Source organism: Ambystoma mexicanum, chromosome 4p, assembly GCF_040938575.1.
Source record: "Ambystoma mexicanum isolate Mex_15411 chromosome 4p, UKY_AmexF1_1, whole genome shotgun sequence".
Taxonomy (NCBI): Eukaryota; Metazoa; Chordata; class Amphibia; order Caudata; family Ambystomatidae; genus Ambystoma; species Ambystoma mexicanum.
This window is the reverse complement of record NC_090927.1, coordinates 116588177-116611634: the sequence shown is the minus strand read 5'-3', so window position 1 is coordinate 116611634 and position 23458 is coordinate 116588177. Positions and strand designations below refer to the sequence as shown.

The window sequence follows — 23458 nt, the reverse complement described above, 5'->3', positions numbered from 1 at the left end:
CGTAGGGAATATGGTGTTTAAGGACCCATTCTTGGTCTATGAATATTCCCATGGCCCCACAGTCCACTAACGCCAGAATGGGGTAGGTTTTCTTCTTGGATGGCGATAGAAAGGCCTGTAGAATTACCAGATTGTTCTGTCCAGGAGAGTTCAAGGATGGTATAGATGTTGAGCCAACATCTCTCTCCCGAAACTGCGCTCCATCTAGGATCGGGAGCTGGCGTTTCACGAACGCCGTGGAGGAGCAATAGGACACTCTCTCGGTAAATGCTTGTCCGATGCGCAATACATGCATAAGCCGGTATGGATCCTTCGTAATCTTTCTTGGGGGAAATTGGTCCACGGAGGGCCCCTAATTGCATGGGTTCAGGTTGGTTAAGAGGGGCAGAACTGTCTTCGGATTTCATGGGATTCTCTATGGGATTCCTCTGGAAGGATAACTTGGTTTTCTTTATCTCTGCCTTCCTTTCCTGTATGCGAAAGTCAATCTGTAGGGCAAGATCCATAAGGGCCTGGTATGAACTTGGACGTGCCACCCTGGCCAGTTCATCCTTGATGTTTTCGTTCAACCCTCTTCGAAACAGAGTGAAACAGGCTTCAGAGGACCAGTCTGCTTCTTTAGCCAATTGCTTAAATCGTGTAACATTGTGAGCATATCCTGGGAGCCCTGCTGGAAATCGAGAAGGCGCTCCTGAGCACTATAGACCTGATCTGGGCAATCAAACATGGTCTTAAGTGCTCAAATGAATCCATCACAATCATCCAGGAGGGCATCTCCGGCATTAACTAATGGTGTGGCCCAGGTTAATGCATTCCCGGTAAGGTGTGAAATAATAAAGCTCACTTTAGCCCTGGGGGTGGAGAAGTAATAGGGCTTAAAAGTGAAGTGGACCAAACAGGAATCAAGGAATCCATGAAGGTTCTTTGCTGACCCATCGTATTTGCCGCCCAATAGTACGTTCTCCTTCGTGGCAGAATCGCGGGATAAAACAAATTGCTTTAGCTCGGCATTCTCTGCCTTTAAGTTTTGTACTTCGGTTGATAGTTCCTGCATGCCGCGCATAAGAAACTGAACGGCCGCCTCCATGTCTGTATCGACTTTGGTCAGGAGGCGTCTCAATCTGTCACAGGTTTCCCCCTTTCTCACCTGTTTTCGCTGCTTGATGGATTCCGTTGTAGAAGTTTTCTTCCTTATGGTTCTGGTCTTGTACAAGCCCGCTCGGCCGTCTTCGGTTTCCAGTGTTCGTTCAACTTCTTGTCTGGGATCGATAGTAAACTCCAGGTAATCCAGGAAAAAAATAAGGGGAAGAAGCACTCGGAGGCGAGTGCACGGATTCCGGGAGAAGGTTGGGTAAGAAGGAGAAGGGATAGAATGAAGCAAGGGTCCGGGAACCAGGAAGGCGACAAAGTTCCGTGAAAGCGAACTACGAGCACACGTCTAGCCACAGCTAACAGTAGCGTTGAGACGCGCGGAAGCACGGGGGTGTGGCTATTTTATCGAGCGTGCTGTAATGAACGTGAAGGCTGGTAGGTAGCGTTCAGTGTTTGCGGCCATGTTGGTAGTACAACAGAGTGAAAGCCCCGACATGACAGGGACCAGGAGGCCCAGAAGGGGCGTGTCCGATGGGTCATGACAGGTACTTTTGTTCAGAGGACAATTGCCTAGCATTTCGGTGCGGGACTGCCCTTGTGGATGGGACAAAGAGGGATATGCAATTGGACATTTCTCCTGTGTAAAGGGTGTAGTGCTCTAAAATGTGGCTGTAGACCCTCCGGAATGGAAGAAATTCCATAGAACAGGATATTTGACCCATGTACGTTCTCAGCAGAGGGGCTCCCACATTCCTTTGTAATTTTATAAATCAATATATATGGTCAGGTGAAGGGCAATGTATTCTACAGAGCTTCAACGTCATTGCTTTCAACAGGAGGCACTATACAAATATAAGATAACATAATGTGCATCAGGCATTACTTACCCAGTAATAGTCTTTCTGTGGCTAGAATCTGTTTAAAATCAGATGCTTTGCAAAGGCTGCCATCTAGTGGTTGGTCTACAGTACAGTGTTTGCTTCATAAGTAAAAAGGGCATTGACAGGTGCATTTATGTGACACTATCCTTACCCTACAGGTACCTTTGATCTTTCATAAGTTTACATCCTCCAATTGTTTTTCTGACCTGAACAGCTTGATTTAGGAGTGTCTCCCAGCTCCCATGTGTGGAGGCTGCATGTGACTTGTATAGAAGCCACAGTAATAATGTTACTGGATTACTAATGCCCACCTTCTGAATCTCTTACAATCTTTGCATAGTCCAGTGAGCAGAACCCCATGAAGGTGGGGGGGTGAGCGTCAAGTACAGCTTTTCCTACCCAAGTCCGCGCTCACTTATGCATCTACACAATAGTGTTCTGTGAAGGTGTGCAATGCACTTCAGTAGTTGCTTTAATAATGGAGGCAACTTCAAAAAATGGCACAAAGCGATTCGGCCCACGAGGAACCAGCAACAACCCAACCCACAGATTTACAACTCTAAAGGAACCATAAGGGAATAGTTTCTTACCTGTAACTCCATTTCTCCAGCATTGGTATCTTTCATGGATTCACATGCTTAGAATATTCCCCGTCGTCAGACTGGGACCCTCGGTACACATATATAGCCTTTTCCTATAGGAAAACTTCAGACACTTTTGTGTCCCATCTACGTCCTTTTAGGACCCGCCTACGCATGCTCCGCAGGCCGTCCCAGTATAAGAGGCCCGCCCCAGCGGTTCCCCTTCAGATTTCGGCCCCTCCAAAGTAGGAAGGGTTAAACTTATCACGCAAATACATTGCATTCCGGGGAGGTTGGCGGGCGCATGTGAATCCATGAAAGATACCAATGCTGGAGAAATGGAGTTACAGGTAAGAAACTATTCCCTTCTCCAGCATTGGATCTTTCATGGATTCACATGCTTAGAATAGATTGTATAGCAGTAACACCTGAAACGGCGGTGAGAATGTAATGTAATATACCCTCACCATAATACACAATGCATATGTACAGCAGGAATAAGTTTACTCATATAACCTTACCCACATAAAGTATACTGTCATCAAAAACTAGAAAACAGATTCTCCACAACGTGGAGCTTACCTTACTGAAACAGATGGCGCAGGACAGCTCTTCCCATCTGCACCTCGTCCGCATGCTGCCTGGCAAGGCAGTAGTGGCGGGTAAACGTGTGGGGCACTGACCATGCCGCAGCCTGGCATATATCCGTTAGCGGAATTCCTGCCCATAATGCTGCTGAGGAGGACGTTGATCTTGTAGAATGGGCTCTAGGATGCCCTTGCAGCGGTCTTCCGGCCTTGGAGTGGCAAAACGCAATCGTCGATGAGACCCATCGAGCCAATCCTTGTTTAGAGATCGCTTTTCCCCTCGTCGACGGACCATATGCGATGAACAGTTGTCGAGTAGACCTGAGTTCCTGTGTACGATGAAGGTAAAATTTCAGAGCCCTCTTAACGTCCAAGGTATGAAGAGCTTTTTCTGCTGCCGATGATGGGGTCGCGAAGAAAGTAGGTAGAACGATGGACGAGTGTTTGTGATACACTGTCGGAACTTTTGGGACGAACGTAGGATTAGTTGCCAGGACCACCTTGTCCTTAAAGAATCTTAAGTATGGCGGGTCTACGACCAGCGCTTGCAGTTCCGAGATTCTCCTAGCTGATGTGATAGCAATTAAGAATGCCAACTTCCACGATATGAATTTCATGTCCGACGTGGCCATAGGCTCAAAGGGCGGTTTCATTAAGCCTGCCAACACTGTGTTGAGACTCCAAGTTGGAGGGAAACGTTTCACCGGGGGAAAAGTTCGAAATAAACCCCTCATGAAGTGTTTCACAAGTCTGTCGCTGAATAGAGGAGACGGCGACTGTCTCTTCCTCGTAAACCTCGAGATGGCCGCCAGGTGCACCTTTATCGATGTGAAGGATAAACCCCTCTCCGCCAAGAGAAGCAGGTAAGGTAGAACTTGTTCCGGCGTCACCGTCAACGGTTGTAGGCCTTGCTGTCCTCGACACCATTCACAGAACCTCCGCCACTTATAGGTGTAAGATTTGTTGGTAGAAGGGGCTCGAGCCGCCTGCAGAATTTTTTGACAATCCTCCGAAACGTCTAATGCACCGAACTCCGAAAAGTCAGGAGCCAGGCTGCAAGGTTGAGACTGTCCGGGTCGTGATGCCACACCGTGCCCTTGTCCCGGGATAGTAGGTTCGGGACTCTCGGAAACGCTATTGGATGTTCCAGCGACAGGTGAAACAGGTCGGAGAACCACGGTTGCCGCGGCCAGTACGGTGCCACTAGAATTACCCGGCAACTGTATCTGCGTATCCACTGTACTGTCCTCCGTATGAGGGGGAACGGAGGAAAAGCATAAAGGAACATGTCTGTCCATGGGAAGGAGAATGCCGCCCCCATGGAACCCTCCTGAGGCCATCTGCTTGCGAATTGCTCGCATTTCTTGTCCTTGGTTGCGAAAGCGTCCAGAGGGGGGTGACCCCATTTCTCGAACACTGTCATCAGCTGAACTGTGTCCATTTCCCATTCGTGTATCTGGGCCATGCTTCTGCTGAGGGAATCTGCTTGCGAATTCCTTACTCCCAGGAGATGGTGATGGAAATCTCGTGCTTTAATGCCCAATGCCATGTTTTCTGGGCCTCCATGGAAAGAGTTCTTGATCGCGTCCCTCCTTGTTTTCTCAAATAAAACATGGCCGTCATATTGTCGGTCAGTACTCGTACTCGCGATCCCTTGATGTGTGGTAGGAAAGCCTTCAAGGCCCATCGTACTGCTCTGAGCTCTAACACGTTTATCTGTAGGAGTGACTCCGTTGGAGACCAGCGACCTTGCGTTTGAAGAGTACCCATGTGAGCTCCCCATCCCGTCAGGGACGCATCCGTGACTATGGTTCGCTGAAACTCCGGTTCCTGTAGGGGTACACCGTGGTTCAGATTGTGGAAACTCTGCCACCACTGAAGGGTCCGAAGCAGCTTGTCGTCGTCTATGGTTATCTTGTCTGACCACGATCCTTGGGCCTGCGTCCATTGGTCCGCGAGGAATTCCTGGACTGGCCTCATGAATAGGCGACAGTTTGCCACTAGATGGATGCAGGATGCCATGGCCCCTAGGACCGAAACGTATTTCCTCACTGAGAGCCTTTTGGTTTGTCGTAATCGGCTCGCCAGCTGATTGAGTTTTGAGGTTCTGTCGAGAGAAGGCTTCACTAGCCCTAACTGGGTCTCGAACTGTGCCCCCAGGAACACCAACGTTCTCGATGGCCGCAGAGAGGATTTTTCGAAGTTTATGGCAAATCCCAGCTGTTGTAGAAGCTGCATGGTGGCTTGCAAACTTGTGTTGGTCGACGCTGGGGAGGATCCCCTTACCAGCAGTCGTCGAGGTATGGGTATACGTGGTGGCCTTGCTTCCTTAGCCAGGCCGCTACTGGGGCCAGGCCTTTTGTGAACGTTCTGGGGGAGGTCTTGAGCCCAAAGGGAAGAACCGTGAACTGGTAGTGAGTCCGCCCTATGACAAATCTCAGGAATTTCCTGTGTTTCCGACACATTGGAATATGGAAGTACGCGTCCTGTAAATCCAGGGACGCTAGAAAATCCCCTTCTTGAACGGCGCGGATCACTTCCTGCAGCGTGAGCATTTTGAATTTTAGGCTCTTTAAAGACTTGTTGAGAGTCTAAAATGGGACGCCATTTGCAGTTCGGCTTCTTTACGACAAAGTATCTTGAGTAGACTCCTTGACCTCTCTGTGATGTTGGAACTAATTCTATCACGCCCTTTGCTAACATGAGAGTTACCGCTTGTTGCAGTATCCTCAGATGGGAATGAGCGGTGAACGCAGGTGGAATGTGCGGAGGGCTGTGCTTGAATTGTAGAGAGTGCCCGTTTCTTATAGCGTCCAGCACCCATTGATCCGTCGTTATTCGTTCGCATTCGTCGACATATGCTGACACTCTTCCCCCCCAGAACGGTGTGTTGTCTGTCACTGCTGATCTTTATTTTGCTTGTCTCTCGACGACGACGGATAGGATGGTCTCTTCCTGGACGTCTGGAAGTTCCGGCGTCGGTTTGCCGTTTGGGAAGCACGCCTGTATCCCTGGGAGGGGTAAGCCGACCTGCCAAAGGATCTATCTCCAGACGCAGAGAATCTGGAATTACCTGAAGCCCCTCTAAAGGGACGAAAAGACTTGTAGCTTCGGCCACTCTGGAGGGCACCCAATGAACATGCCGTGTCTGAGTCCTCTTTCATTCCCTTTAGGGCCTCGTCTACCTTCTCTCCGAATAGAAGGTCTCCCTCAAAAGGCATATCTAAAACTTTGTATTGTACCTCTGGTCTGAAGTAGGTACACTTAAGCCATGACTGTCGTCGTAATACGACCCCATTATTGACTTGCTTGAAGCCTGACTCAGCGAGGTCCACCGCGATGTTTATTGCGTGATTGGAGGCTTCCTCACCCTCTAGGACAAGTAAAATCGCTGCCTTCCTATGCTCTTCCGGAAGATGATCCAGCAACGGCGCCAGCCTGTGCCACATCTCTCTGTCGTATCTGGCTACAATAGCCAGAGAGTTGCAGCCTTTACTGTGGTTGCTCCGACGGAGAACACTTTTTTGCCAAAGGCATCCTGGCGTCTTGCTTCGTTTTCACGCGGAGTCGTGCACTTGTGCTGGGCCTTCGCCTTCCTCGCCGCTGCCGCCGACACCACCGATTCCGCCGTTGGTTGGTAGGATAAACACTTGGGGGTAGACTCTGGAGCCTTAAACTTTTTCTCGAGGCGTCCTTTCACTGCCGGCTCCGAAAAGGGGTGACGCATTGTCTGCAACCCCTCCTTCCACACGTGGTCTAGTATTGGTATTGAGAACACAGACCTCCTTCTCTTACCCATGTGGTCGAACAAAAAACAGTCCTTTTTCTGTTCTTCCTGGGACAAACCAAATTCCTTACACGCCTTCATCATAGAATGCAATGATGCAATGTCGTCCGGAGGGGACGGGTGAGCTGGGCTTCTTGGGGTTTCTAACTCCACCTCTGACTCCCAGGTTGGATCCCTGGAGGGGGATGAAGAGATATCCGACATGGCTCCCCTGTCAGACTCCGAATCTGGCAGCTCACCTTCCTCTTGGGGTGCGTCGACGGGTGACTGTGGCAGGTTTGCCTGAGGTAGTCTCTGGTCCAACGACTGTACCAAAGACTGAAGCGTGGACAGAATTTCCAACGACAAAACAGATTGAGGATTGAGAAGAGGGGCAGATACCGGTATACCGGATCCCCTCGTCGACGACTTGTCAACCACTCGTAGCCCTAGGTCTGCCGGGCCAGCTATTCTCCCGCTCTCGTCCTCCCCCGAGGACAGCGACACAGCCTGTTCTTGCAGTAAAGTATCCGGTGGGATCGGATCAAAAACTTCAGGCCTCCAGGCTTCCTGTAGAACCCCCGTTGACGAGGGCACCGTCGCAGTCGTTGACGGTGGAACGGTGGATACCACATGCGTCAATGGCAGGGTGGCCGATGACTGGACTGCCGTCGACGACGGTGACTTAGCAGGTGGTTTAGGCGGTCCCGCCTTTTCCACACTTGGCTTGCCTTTACTTGACTCTCGACTCGAAGTCGATCTATGGTGATCGCCCGAGGAGGATTTCGGCCTTTCCTCGTCATACTTTTTTGATGAAGATGACGATTTTTTCGACGAGGACTCCCTAGCTGAATGACTCCGAGATGACTCTTTTTCCGTCGGTCGAGATTTCTTCGCCGGTGGTTCCGACGAGGCAGCGCGGTGTGATGTTTTCGCCGATTGTGTGGAGCCTACCTCCGAAGGGGGGTATGCCCCCGCTCCATCATTCAGCCATGCCACCAGCCGACGATTTCGGTCTTTGAGGGTCTTTTGAGAAAACCCTTTGCATATGTCGCAGTTATCAGCCGAATGATGAGGGTGGAGGCAGTATATACAATCCATATGTCCGTCCCCCTTGTAACCTTTTTTCAAGCCGCACGTCGCGCATGGACGGAACAGCGCTTTTCCTGCCATGGAGGAAGAATTTCCTCCAACTCCAACTCCAGGTACACAACCTTGTACAAAATAGTAAGACGACGGGAGGAGATCCCACTACTTTGGAGACGGTTGAAATCTGAAGGGGAGCCGCGGGGGCGGGCCTCTTACACTGGGACGGCCTGCGGAGCATGCGTAGGCGGGTCTTAAAAGGACGTAGATAGGACACAAAAGTGTCGGAGGTTTTCCTATAGGAAAAGGCTATATATGTGTACCGAGGGTCCCAGTCTGACGACGGGGAATATTCTAAGCATGTGAATCCATGAAAGATCCAATGCTGGAGAAGTACCCGAATCAGGATACAGACCCCACTAACCCAAACCTCAATCCTCTGCATACTTAACCCACACAACCATCTCTCTCCCAGCAATCTGCACGCACTTTACCACACCGCAACAACAACACAAACATCACCCACATCACTGGAGGCCTCACCTGATCCGATACCAGCACCAAAGCCCAGCACCTATACCGAGCTGAAGCTACCAACAGCACACCACTTCTCCCACTCTCCTTCTCCCCCCCTCCCGACTAACCCTACCCGCCCTTCCTGTTTACAGATCCGCCAGAGCGCCTGAGGACCAATTCCGTTGGTGACGATGCGCTATACAAGTACCTTTAACATAACAGGATACAGTAAGGCTGCTCCAGTGGAATTTGTCAACATTCACCTGGGATCAGCCTTACAGATAAGGGGTGTATCAGCCACTTTCACTCCCTAAAAATGGGTAAAAACTCCCAAAAAATTAAAATGGGGAGTAAAAATGCTCACAACAAAAAAGAAAATAGGAGAAATAATGTAGAATCTTGCGCCCCTGCTTTCACCCTCACAGCTCCATGGATATGTTTGGACCAGTAGTACCACAGGAAGTGTCAGGTTCCCACATTATGCTGTCAGGTTTCCACATTATGTACTTCACATTTGCAAGAGTTCTGGGAGATTTGGGTGTTTCAGGCATTCTTGCTGGAGAACTAGAAGGGGAGGTTGGTTTGAACACTAGATAGATTCTGGTTAGAGTGTAGCAGGTTTCATATTAAAGTTGGTTTATCTTTCCTTAACTGATTTTCATTTAGAAAGGTGTAACTCTCCCAAGCCAAGATGTTGGAAGACCTTTTCAACAGTGATTGTTTTAGACTAGTGTAGTCAGCATTGTGTTGTCACTTAGAATCTTCATTACAGTTCTAAACTGCCTTTCATTAAAGTATTCATCTGAGTAGGTCATATACTTGTTAGCTCTAGTTAAAAATAAAGTTAAAGTATCATTTTCAAGGGTGTAGAATCCTTTTGTTTAGTTTTAGCTCAATCTTAGAATTCTTAGTCAAGAAAGAAGTCGAAAAAGTCAGCAGAAGAAGACCATCCTGTGAGAACCGGTTTGCTGACCAACAGATTTGCCTAGTCCAAAGAACACAGACAAGCTAAGTGAACATTGGATTTTATAATGAAAACTCTAAAACTTTTGAACTGAATATTTCTTAAGAGACTTTTAAAAAGAGTATTTTGTGCTTAGAAATTAAAAAGGGTTCCGCAGTATTCTAATGAGGAAACAAAGTTCCTTTATGGAAATACAGTAAGAAGGGCCAGCAACTCAAGCTAGCGTGTAAAATAACGTTAGTACTAATAAGGCGTGCGGATTGTTTTCACTGCGTATTAAATGTTTAACAACTTTCCATTAATCCACTAACTTAACTTCTCAGTTCGTATTGTTGGCAAGCGTACAGCGTGCTTTTCTGTGGATCTTAGCACGCGTTAGAGAAAAGGCCCTTACGACGTCACGCGTGCGTCGCGACCATTTTGGATTTGTTTTTCTCATTTTCTTCTACGTAGCGTTTCGTTACGAAAATAACCATCGAGCCAGAGACATTCTTTTGAAGTACACGCCGCAGCGTTTAAAGTTTGTCAACTAGTACATTTATCTAGCGGGTGCTTCATAACGATAACGAAAGACATTTTGCAAGAGACATTCTTTTTTGAAACACGCAGCGTTTTGTGGACTTATAATATGCAAGCTGATTGTTAAAGAGTCTTCAGAAGCAATAAGAGGTAACATAGTATAGACAGAATATTTATTTTTTAAAAAGGATTACATAGTAGTTCTATATTCCAAAAGCAATAGCAACAGCAATATTTTTTGGGTATCATTTTTAAGAGAGGACTTCTTGAAGAGAAAGAGAAGAAAATAAATGGAAGAGAAAGTTTGTTTAAAAGTACCAACAGTCAGCAGTAGAATTCATTCAGCAGGAGCCTAAAGGCAAAATTAAGCTTAGGCAACAGGTAACAAGAGAAGTAGTAACAGTAAATAGATTTAGGTTGAAAGTGAGTAGAACATTATTTAAAGCTGTACTTTCTTTTTAGGACCTCTACTGAGCCAGAACCTTTTCAATGAAGACAGACTGAAGTGCCAGCAGTAGGAGTTCCTGATTTGTGTTGTTTTCTCCATTCCCCTATCCGCTTGGGTTTGCCTGTCCAATAGTTTTATTGAAAAGAGGATTGTTGAGCTGGCAAGCTTAGGGGGTCTGGAGGGCCAGCTTCACTCCTGCAGGATCGCTCAGTAAAGGTTTTGACAGGAAGGAACTTCTATTTTAACTGCCTGATTGTAAGAAGTAAATGTGTCTTTTAATGTACATAAACTAGATGCAAATAAAATATTACAAAAACATTTCTCTTTTTCGGTTAAAACATTTTTACTCCCTTATAAAACACTCTCATTGGGAATTGGACTTACATTTTTACTCCCTAAACAATCATTTTACTCCCATTTCTAAAAATGGGGAGTCATATACTACCACTTACAAATCTTATCTGGCACTGCCTGGAAAAGTCACAGGTGGGTAAGAACCCTTCCTCCCAGCCCCACAGAGCACCCTCCACTGAGGCCTTCCCTTCTGCTTTACAATCTCAACCGTCTTCTCAGACCCCTCTGTCAGAACCATAGAACACTTCAAGCAGGAGGCTTCATCATATGCAGCCAAGAATTTTACAAAATATGCCATGCATAATAATATAGAAAGAATACCCGATATAAAAACACACACACATTCCAACTTTGCCAACTTCCCCTTGTTCCACACCTTCCCCCACCCATCAACTGTTGCAACTGCATCTTCCAGCTCCCCCACAATCCTGAGGACCCCAGAACCTTTTGTGTCCTTTCACTGCACCCCTGTTCTTTCTCACTCGAACCTCATTCCCCACCACAAAATCTCCTTCTGATTCTCTTGAGAGTATCAGACCTTTTCTCCATCTCATTCACCTTTCCTTGCATGTGCCCTTTAAGCCGCTCCTCGTTCCAAACCACATAGCACGCTCTTCCTAGCCACGAAGGACACCCAGCGGTGTGGGGCTTCCTCCTTCTCAGAACTTCGAATGGAACAAACCCAGTATTGGCACGAGGAGCCAAACGATAAGCACACAACCTTCTCATGACAGCTTCCATGCCCTCTGATGTGAGTGTGCCTTGGTTCTCTTCCCCACCGTCCTCACTGACAGCTGATTGAGCCTCCAAGGCCAGTGGCACATCCAACAATGGCCTTGTCTCCTCTCTCACCACCTCCCATGCATTTTAGCTCTCAAGCCGGTTGAGGGGAATTTCTCACCCTGTGAGCTGCTGATGCATGCAAGGCTTTCCTTATTTATTACCTGATCTGCCTAGGAACAGATGCAATGAACTCCACCCGTGGCGCAGGATCAGCTATTCTTGGTTAGACTTGCTCTAATATCCTGCAGATTTGCACTACGCCCTCCGATCCGAGGAGCTCTTTAGCACTCGCAGCTCCCAGAAGGAACAATAATGCGATACATCCACGTTTCAACCCATAAACTAGAACAGGAATACCCACCAACCTGCCACAAACCATTACCCGGGACTTGGAAAATGGGCCCACCAGCACTTATAACTGAGCTTCTGAGACAGACTGACTCCGTCCTAACCTCATGGGCGAGGAATCCGACAGAGAATTTCTCTCAAAGAACCAATGCTCCTCTAGAATAGACAGTCAGCTCAGCGAACACTGGAAGGAAATCAGAAACGGGGGGTGGGGGGTCTCCAAACAATCCACACATAAAAATATGCATACTCCCTCCACTACACCAACCTACAATACAATGCAGCTATACCCCTCGATCAAGGTCGGCCTAGCTGCACACATACCAACTTGCCTACATGAACACTTCAAACTGTCTTTAGAACACAGATATACCCCACAAAATAATCAGCGTAGCTGCACACATAATATACACAAGCGCCACCACCGCCAGAATGGAGACTTTGGTTAACGGCCTTGCTGCACACATTCTACTGACCTCACAAAGCCACTGCACCACGCCTACCATTAGAATGCAGCTACACATCGCACTGGCTGCGCACATACTGATTGTACACAAGCACTATATACTACCCTACTCTCTCCACTGACCTGGACTACGGTCCCCGAGGGTGTTCCACCCACAGCCCTTGGAGATCATACCAATGGTATATTAGGCGCTATACAAAAGCACAATAACAAAACATCTAGGTGTTTTGCACTTCTGCTGTTTTTCCAAACTAGGCCTTTTCCCCCTCTTTTTAGGAAAGTCGAATCTGGGCTTTTTTTTACAGTGCACACCCCCCCCCCATCCCAGTCTTTCTGGCCACACTGCTCCTGCATTACCCCCCCACCCCGGGCCCTCCCCAGGCTTGTCTGCTTGGTGCCTCCTGTGTGCCTCATTCTGTGTGAAACCTCCCTTTTATTGCCTCCCATGGTGCTCAACCTTGTGCTGTGCTCATCTCCTCCCACCCTCCCTTGCACTCCCTTCTTGCCTCCTCGCACCCTCTATGGTGCTCTCAATCTCTCCCATCTTTTCAAACTGCTACTCTATCTTCTGTCCTATCCTTCTCACTAAGTCTAGTAAGAAACATTTCAAGAGGGATAAACTTATCTCCAATCCTGGCCTCCCTATCGCCGATACCCACATCAGTGCTTCCTCCAGACAGACCCTAACCGACATCCTCGGTCGTTCCCTCTCCAGGCCTATGGACCCCTCTCATATGGTCTTTGTTCTCTCCCCCTCTCCCATTAATACTAGCACTCGGGGGAGGGGGGTGAGGTCCTCTTGGCCTCCTTCCACTCCACAAAGATCATCATTAATGTCTTATCTGAATGGCACTGTCCTGGCCCAGGGCCCTCATCCCAAACTCCTCCTTTTCGATAGGCATCTCCCGCATGTTATCAACTTGCTTCCTTCTCCCGAAACTCCTACTATCACCTCTCTGGCTCCTCTGTCACCTCCTTCCGCCACCTCTCTGGCTCCTTCCTCCTCCTCTCTGGCTACTATTCCACATCCTACTACCACCTCTGCCAACTCTCAGGGCCCTCCATCACTTCCGCTGGACATACCTCAAGTCTGTACCCCACCCTGGAAGTCTTTCAAAATGTGGTAATCTGCCCCACGTCGCTACTCTCAACTCTCGCTTTGCTGTCAAGCACTCCTCCGACATCTGCCACCTCCTCAAAGACCTTGACATGGATGTCCTCGCTCTCACCGAGACGTGGTTCAAGGCCTGCTCTGTCACCAGTTTTGACACTCTCCTCACTGATGGCTACAAGATCCTCTCTGAGCCCAGAACCAACCAACCCAAAGGTGGAGTGGCCCTGATCTTTCCCAAGTGGATCCCTGCTGCCATCATCCCCACTCCGATCTATTCCACCTTTGAATGCCTGGTCTGCAGGCTCTCCATCTCTCCTGGCCTCCCTCTGACATCATTGGCCCCATTTACAGGCCACCTGTCCTTGTCACCCTCTTCCTCTCTTCCACCTGGACTCCACAGACTCCTTTGGGCTCTTTCATAACCTATGCGACTCGCTTTCCCTCTCTATTGTACCCTCTGGTTTGACTCGCTCTGCCAGCCACACCTTGGACGCTCTCATCTCTTCATGCATCCCCCTCTCTAATCCTCGCACTACTCGTCTCCCCTGGACTGACCACTTTCTTTTCTCTTGAAGCTTCAAGTCCCTTCGTCAAAGGCCCATGCAGAACTGCCACCTTCCTACGTGGTCATTCGACCTATGAAGCGAGTGTCAGTGGCGGCCTTTGCTTCCACTATCGCCCCTCCACCTACTCCTGCGGCTGACTCCCATCTTGACACAGCCCTTCCCAACCTCTCCATCGCTAACACTCTGGATATCCTTGCCCGTTACGAGGATCTGACTGAAGCCGGCCACCAAGTGCAACTCTTGCTACGACTCAGATTTGGCTGCTCTGAAACGCAAGTGCAGAGTAGCTGAGCGGAAGTGGGGAGCTTCGGGCGCACCCTCTGACAAATTGGCCAGCCGCCTTCCCCCAAAGGCAATACAGACTCTCCATCTTCTGAACCCAGGACATCCTGCCAGCACTCTCCACCACTTCTCTCTCTTCCAAACCCTCACAGGCCCACCTAGGCCCTCCCCCCAACCCCCTCTCCTCCTCTCCTGTAACACCTGGTCAATTAAAGTCTCACCTAAACAGGTGACGCCACACCTAAACCTCCAGAACCATCAAGGACAACATTGGTTCTCTTGCTCCGGCCTTGGATGATTTCTGAATCACTCCTTTGCTACTGGTTCTTGCCCCTCTCTTCTCAAGCACTTCCTTGTACACCCCCTACTAAAAAAAAGCCTTGTGCCGACCCCTCCATTACAACAAACTATAGTCTGATCTCCAGCACTCCTTTCTGGGGCAAAATCCTGGAGAAGGTGGCTATCCCCCAGCTACCCTTCCACACTGAATCCGTTGGTTGTCTCCATGACCATCAATCTGGCTTCAGAGCAGCCAGAGGCACGGAAACTGCACTCCTGAGCACCAGTAAAGATCTGCTCTCTAATCTCCCAGGTTCAGTTTGGTTCCTTTGTCTCCACCACTTCTCTCTCCACATGTGGTGTTCCCCAAAGCTCCATCCTCTCCCATGGCTCTTCAACATCTATGGCTCTTCAACATCTATCTGGCCCCTTTGGCCGTCCTGATCTCTACCTTCACCTCTAACTTTCAGTGTTATGCAGATGACATGCAGCTTTTTCAGGCTACCCTCGGCCGCCTCCTCCTTGCTCATCCCGGACTGTCTATCCGCTATTCAGTCGGGGTGCAGCTCCAACGATCTGCCTTAAAGCCAGCAAGACCGAGATCCTTCTCATAGGGACCCCTGCTCCCGCTTTCTATCTCTCACTCTGGCTGCCCTCCTTGGGCCCTCTGCCCTCACCGTCTTGTGAGGCAAAAAACCTTGGGGTGATCGACTCCACTCTCTCCACACATCATGGACCTTGCCAAGAAGGACCATTTCCATATGTACCTCCTCAATGGAATTCTCCCTTTTCTCATCTTGCCCCAGAAGCTCACCGTCTCCAGAGCCCTGGTTCTCTCTAGGCTGGACTATTGCAACAGCCTCTTTCTCAATCTGCCTAGCTCTATGATTCGCCCTCTTCAACTCATCCAGAACAGGCCCGTGAGACTTGTCCTTGGCATCAAGCCCAGGGACTGCATCTCTCCGGCCCTGAAATCCCTCCACTGGCTCCCGGTGGTTGCAAGGATCAAGTTTAAGACCCTCTGCAACGTCCACAAGACACTTTGGGGCAGTGGCCCTTACTACCTTCAACTCTCTCCCCAAGTACATTCCTCCTAAACCCCTTTGCTCTCTGCGGGTGAGTTGCTTCTCCAAGCAGAAATTGGGGGTTAGAACTCTCCTCTGCAGGTACCTCCCTCTGGAATGGCCTCCCTGCCTTGAGCCGGACCTCCTTAAATTCTGGAAACTCCTCAAGACCTACCTTTTCTCCTCTTCTTTCTCCCTCCCTCTACCCTGCTAATCTTCCCTTTCTCCTGCTCTGTCTGCTGACTGGCTGCCCGGTCGTCCACTGAGACTTACAAGACACAAGTGCCCCTGCACTTGCCGCCAGGCCCTACTTGCACTGCCGCCTGAGATTGCCCCTTTTAGTCCTAGCCTTCACAGCACTTAACTCAGGGTCCTGCTGCTCTGGGTGCACTTCTCCCTGTACTCTTCCATGCACTTCTTATTGCGCACTTGCACAATCTCAAGGACACGAGACCTAGTAAGATTATTGTCGTGTTCTCCCTCTGTTCCCCCTCCCTTGCCTTGTTGCGCCTTGAAACACTTTGTATAGTCAGATAATAAATAACATATCAATCAACAGTCCAAAACATTTGAAAACAAGCCAAGTACAATCGAACTGTAGAACTACACTCCCCATCTTTGGGTGACATTAGTAGTTCTAAAACCCAGTAAAATGAAAATGTATACTTTTAAGTTAAAGTTACATCCAATCAAAAAGTAAAGTCTACAAAATGTTACAACATTTCAACATTGAGGCACAAAAATACAAACAAAAGGAACAATTTCACATGTAAATGCATTCCATCCAAACCAAACAATTACAGTAAAAATGCTGCAATTTAGAAATGAGAAGTGAATGTGTGCAGGCCCAAAACATTTTAAAATGTTCAAAATTGTCATAATTGGCTGATCATATGTTCTCAATTTTTTGCGTCCCAAATATTTTTCCAAAAAAACCTCATTTTTTGAGCCCATAGAAAATCCCCTGCAAAAAACATGTTCTTTACGAAAACGTTAAAGAAAGGTCACAGAATTTGCCAGGACTGGCCATGTTTGGCCAGCCTTCTATTTTTCCAAATTGGATGGACACTTTTGAAACATTTGAAGTGTCATTTAACCATATTTATAAATAGTTTTATGGACCGAATCTCTAAACCCACAAACAGCACCCGAACATTCATTTCAACCTCAATGGTTTTATGGAAAGACTAGGATTTCTACTTGCCTCTTTATAAAGGTACTAAATCAAATTGGATATTATGGTATTACTAGAATGCCATGCCCTGTGTTAATATGACTTGACTGAATTAATGTCTCTAAGGTCTAAGCTCGACTAACTGACGAGATATGAAAACTGTGATCAATCAATCTGCCATAGCAGGAATCACAGTGCAAGAAAAACACTGCTCTAAAGATCGGTGTGGTCATACCGCCAAGTTTAAACTGTCCATTGGGAGGTACTACAGAAAGAGTCAGTACCAAGCTCAAAGATCGGGAGACCAAAACCTTCAAAGACACCTTTTTAGGTTGTGTGGAGGGTCAGAAGAAGGAGTCGGATGTTTACTTCTCTTTTAATAAAAGAAAAGGCCTCCCTTTCCTTATTGCTATGGGGATTTCCTTGCCCAGCTAAAGTAACCAAAAGGTGCTAGTCTGTTGTCAATAAGTCTAAAGTCAAAAGTCCTCAGTGACAAACCCTACCACTAATATGAACAACTCAAAGTGGGCCAAAAGAAAGTCTTTCTTCTGGTAGCTTACCTGGATTTCTGCTCTCCTACAGCTTTCTCTCAGGGTTTTTATCTCACCTCTGTGTGTATTGTCCATTGTGATCATAACAAGCGAAGACTGCGCATCGATGTGAACCTCCTTGTCGCAGTGGCAACAGCAAGCCCACTGACAATCAGAGATGGGCCGGAGACCTTAACAAGTGTGAACTGAACATCTGAGGAGAACCTCCTCATTGCATTGGCAGCAATAGCCCACTGACCACCATAGAATGGTATAGGACACCAACATGAGTAAACTGGGCATCCAAGGAGAAGTTCCTCACCAGAGTTGCCAAGATAAGTCCATTGAACACCAAAGAAGGATTTGGGACTTTGCTAATACCAAGACAGAGTGGCAAAGTGTACATCAAGCAACAACTTTTTAGATACCAGGAGAAGGGATTAATTCTCCTGCAGAGGATGCTGAAGCCCTTGGAACATACTCTAGAGCATGGCCTTAATGTGAATTGTACAGACCAATAACAGGAGAAGGGGGTCATTCTCCTGGTCCAGAACGTGCAGCTCTGTGAAGGCCATGTGGAACCTGCAAACCAAGGGGAAGGGATCGATTCCCCCTGGCATTCTTGTTGCAAGAGAACATTCTTTTAAACACTATCCGAGTATCGGGAGAAGGTAGACATTCTCCCGGAGAAGGAACTTCGATAGATTATTCTTTAATTGTAGTGTACAGGATAGAAGTAGGTTGTGAAACAGGATGGTGGAGTTTGGATTTTGTCGGACATTCTGACGGATCCTTCAGTATTCCTTTTGAGGTTGGGAACTTCTCTTAGAAGATGGGGATAGTGAGGATCATTTTCCTTTTCACAAATTAAAAAAAGTTTATAAACCACCACCATGCCAGCTTTTGTGTCAGCTTCCTCCTTCGACACCCTTACACCATATACAAAATGTCTCTTGTGGAAAATATATCATCCTAAGAAATAGATTTCTTAGGATGATCTTCTTCGACACTCTTGGGTTTTTATTCATGAGCTCATGTAGTTCCTCCCAAAACATTCATGGGTCTTGTATTCTCCTGAACGCTATGCATATAACAATTCTTCTTGAAATGCCACCCCACACGCTTTCCCTTGGTTTTGTATTTCCCCACTTTCTTGAGGTTTTGCATGACTTTTCCCAGCCCAGGAATTCCCCTCTCCTGGGTTCCCTCTACTAGAGTGTTTCTTATCTGTTTCACTTGCCAGTTTTTGTTCACACAACTTGTTACAGCTGTGTGTGGAACGTTTACCCCAATATTCAAAAGATACTTCTCATGGTATCCAATTATGCTGGTATCTTGTTCGAATGTCGCCTTTGTGGCTTTCACAAGTTTTTCTCCTCATAACAGATTCCCCCGGTGGTCTCCCATTCACCCAGTACCTTTTTTGGTTGTCCAAGGAAACATTGCGGGGCGCGGCACTGGCTCTGATAATCGACTTTGCTTTCTGGCTTCCCATGCGTTCTGCGCTTAGCTTCTCTGCAGGATACTACAGTCTACGAACGCTGGGAGTGGTCTCTGTATCATTCGATGGTAGCTTGGCCCACCACGGTATGGCCGTGGTCACACCACCCCCTTTTACAGGTCTTCTCTCCCAGTCTCTATAACAGACTCCTGCTTAACCGGTCCTCCAGCGTCTCGAGCTGGCGTACTTCGCCCTCTAAATTGTCACAGGCTCTGCGGCTTAGTTCTGGCTCGCCTCTCCTAGGTGTGATTACGTCAGGAGGCTTCACCTGCGTACCATACTCTCTCTTACTCTGTGATCCACTTGTCTCACTTATGTACAACGTTCTTCTTAAAGAGATATCCTCTTTTCCTTTGGAGGACTGGTTTGGTCCGGCATTGCCTGGAGCTTACAGTATTCTTTGTGGAGGGCAGTTCCATATGGGTAGATGCGGTTGTTGGTCTAGGGAGTTGCATGGTGGAATGAGAGTCTTAGTCCCCTAAGGAGGCAGTCACTCCCAGCGAGGTCCCTCTTGCCCATACCCCTAAGGAGGGTCTTGTGGAGCACCTCCCTAGCCTCAAAGAGGGTGGCTCCCCCTCGATTTTTCACAGTTGCTTTACATAGTAGTGAAGAAGTGTGTGTTACACTGTAGAAAATGTCCCTGATCTTTACTTCCCACTCTTACCCCAACATCTTGCCCTTGACTCATATTTTGTATTGCCTCTGCATATTATTAAGTAGCACATAAGTAATGTGACGAATCCTTGTATGTCCCTTCTCCTCTAGGGGGAGCCCCTTCCCATGAGGCCAGGACGCTAACCGATAGTCCCCCTGGGGGTAGCACTCAGTGGGTGGATCTCATAGGGAGAGAGGCCCACTATGGGACTAGGAAAGACTGTCCGGGAAGAACGAGTTATGCAGACAACATATCCCCACCTCCCTCATCCCCCTACCCTATAAAGAGTCCCATAATTCCACACACCATGTATCTTCGTAGGGTAGATGATCTGACCTCTGTGAAAAGTACTGGGACAAGGAAGAGTAGGGTCTACCTCGGAGTCATATGCACAAAGTGGGACGAAGAAAACACAAAACCAGCGTAACAAAACCAGCGGAACCAACATGGGCGGACTAGACAATGTGGAATCATGATTCCTCTCTACACGCACAAGCCCACGCTAATGATAAAAAGGGAAGTAGGACTTTACAACTAGTCAGATCCTTCCTGGGGGAGTCGGGAAATTCGAACGCAGCTGAAGCAACAGAGGCACTTGGCCACTGGCAGAGGCGTCCCTGGTAACTCTGCCGTGGTCGGACCAGAGAAGAAGGCTGAGGGAAGGACAACCAGCCCTACATGAAGAGCTGGTGTGTGCAGAGAGCTGGAAGCACAGTCCAGAAGCAGAGAAACGCGGCAAGGATGCAGTAGTTACCGGAGAGACAGAGAAGCCTGAGTGGGGAAGAGAAGCCTACAGACAACTGGTGGCCGCTGGTTAGAAGCCTGGAGAGGTCTGGGCAGCTGGGATGGTTGGTGGGAGCTTTGAGGGGCAGAGAAGTTGCAAGAACAGGTCTGGGACCCACAATGAATAACCAACTGCCTCCAAAGCCATCTTCATAGGCACAGTACCGTCTGCGGCAACAAGGAGAGAATCTCACGGGTCTTGGACCGCACCATTGTATGAAGGATAACTAAGTCATCTTCATAGTCACAGTAACTGGCAGGGTAGTGACCCAGGTGGGCTGTGATAAAGGCCAGGGGAATGGAGACATTCTCTTTGCATTGCAAGGAGCCTAAGAAAAGCATGGGGAAGAGTCCTTCCCCCTGGTGTTTGCGAAAATGTGTGAACATTGGATAAGGCCAAGGGGACGGGAGTTTATTTGTTTGTTTTTATTAGTTGTAATGCGCACCTAACCCAGGGGTAGCAGGGTGCAAGAGGATTGTATAGCTTAGGTTACATATGGCGAAATGGAAGGAGTCCAGCTGTGGTTACAGTAGTGGACGCGTCCGCATCATTAAGAACAGATACAATAAATCATATTTACAGAAAGTATACTATACAAAATGTACAAGTTAAAGCTAAACATATAGGGTAGGTGAGAAAGTATGTTAGTTGTCATGTTCCTTGATCCAGTGGATAAGATTGGATCTAAATTGTAAGTAAGGAAGGTCTTCCCTTAGGGATGGCGGTAGAGAGTTCCAATGTTGTGCTGCTTTGACGGGGAAGCTGCTCCCCCCGGTCGTAGTGCATTTGAATCTCGGCACCAATAGGAGGTTTGTGTTGACCTTTCTGAAAGGGCGGCAGGAAACTTGTCTGGTAAATCTCTTTGTCAGGTAAAGAGGGGCAGCATGGTGGAGGCATTTGTGGATCATAGAGACAGATTTAAGGAAGATCTTGTCTGTCGTGGAGAGCCAGTTGACAGATCTTCTGATAGCTGAAATGTGGGCTTTCTTCGGGAGACTAAGGGCTGCTCTTAAGGCATTATTTTTCAAGATTTGAATCTTGTTTGTGATGTATTTGTTACTGCCTACTTATAGGGCATTACAATAGGCTAACTTGGACAGGATCAAAGCTCTAGGTAGGGTAATGCAATTATTGGAGGAGAGGAAAGGTTTGGCTGCTCTGATGAGTTTGCAAGTATAGGATGTGGCGGAAGCCATAGCGTTTACTTGTTTGTTTAATGTTAGTGTAGAGTCTAAATGGAAGCCAAGGGTTTTTACCTCCTTAGCCACGGCAATGGTATTATTGTCAATTTCGAATGAAGAGTAGTTCTGGCCAAGTTTGTTAAGGTTAGCTGTTGTGCCCAAGACGAGGAGTTCCGTTTTGTCAACATTCAGGCATAGACCATGGGAGGCCATCCATGCCTGGATGATGAGGTACAAAGGCTAAATCCTTGTCATAATCCCCCGTCAACGGGATGAGGATCTGGGTATCATCAGCATAGTTTGTGTAGGTGATACCCAGACCGTCAAGATCATTGAAAAGGGGCTTTGTAAAGATGTTGCATAAAGTGGGCGAGACGCAGGAGCCCTGTGGCACACCGCACATTATAGGTATTGGGTCCGCAGCTGCTAACGGGGAGAAGACTTGCATTGTTCTGTTGTTAAGAAAGGACTGAATCCAGTCGATTGCCTCTTGGGAGAAGTGGGCTGCCGTCTCCAAGTGCTTGCAGAGGATCTCATGGTCGACCAAATCGAATGCTGCTGAGAGCTCAAGGAGCAGCAGAAGTGCTGTCTTGCCCTCATCTCTGAACTCATTAATGTGTGCCTTAAGGTCTACAAGCGCGGTCTCAGTTCTATGTTGGGGTCTGAAACCGGACGGTCGGACTCCTAGGAGGTTGTTGTATTCAAGGTAGTGTTGGATTTGTAGGTATGCTTTTTATCAAGGATTTTAAGTATGAATGGCACTGTGGTGATAGGATGGTAGTTGGTGGGGATGGAGGGATCTAAATTTAGTTTTCTGAGTAGTGGGAGGACCCAGGATTGTTTCAGGTTATTGGGTATGATACCTGAGGTGAAGGATGCATTTATAAGTTTGGTAATGAAAGGGGAGAGTTCAAAAGCTGCATCTTTTATGAGTTGTGCTGGGCATAAGTCACCATGGCAGTTTGAAGGTTTAAGAGTAAGGATGACTTTTTCAACCTATAGTGGATACTTTGCGAAAGTTAAAGTAGGGGATGGCTGCATAGGGTGGGGTCAAGATTGGTAATGGTGCTGTTGCATTGGTGTTGCTAGATTTCGAGGTGGTAAGAAGAGTGTCTTTTTTGTTATTGATCTTAGTTTGTAAGGTTTTAATTTTATTGGCCAGAGCATTTTGTATGCCCGTGCACCAGTTTTTGTCCTTGAGGCAGGAGTTGGATAGGGGATTCTATTCTTTCAGAATAGCAAAAAGCTCTTTGGAATTGGACTTGGCTTGGGAGATGCGGAGGTTGTAGGAAGTTTGTTTGGCAAGGATTTCTTTTTTATAGAGGGTAGCTTGTTTGCTCAAGTTATTCCTGTTGGTCTCAGATGAATCTAGTCTCCATAATTTTTCGCAGCAACGTTTCTCTTGTCCAATTGCTTTGAAGTGCGGAGTGAACCAAGTATTCACACGTTTGCGAGGTTTGCTCTTTCTCATTATTAATGGTGCAAAGACATCAAGGGATGATAGCATCACTTTGTTGTACATATCTACCATAGTGAAGGGATCAGTATGGTCTGAGATAGAGTTGAGAGTGGGTAGTATCAAAGGGAAGAGGTTATCTGGAGTAATATTTCTTTTGTTTCTGGTGGGGACCGCTGGTGCTATACTGTCGATAAGCAATGGAGCTGGTGCCTCTATTGAGAACATAATCAGATAATGCCCCAGGACTGGGGCATTATGGATATGACCGTGATTGGGCAGTTGGGCTCGGCAATCCAGTCAACGCTTCTGCCTTTGGTGTGGGTGGGAGCTGTGATCTTTTGGCTAAAACCTAATTCTTCTAAGGAGTTGTTGATTAGGGTTGCATTGGAGTCTAGAGGGTCACTGAAGCCAAGGTTAAAATCTCCTAGTATGATGCTTTGAGAGGAATTTTTAATGTTGTTGGACAGGGTGTTAGTTA

General features: G+C 47.7%; 1 protein-coding gene across 1 annotated transcript in view; it reads right to left on the bottom strand.

Moving 5' to 3' along the window:
* The window catches only part of PREB (prolactin regulatory element binding), a 207874-nt gene that overhangs the window by 52578 nt on the left and 131838 nt on the right, over window positions 1-23458 (bottom strand). The gene's annotated exons all lie outside the window — the stretch shown is intronic.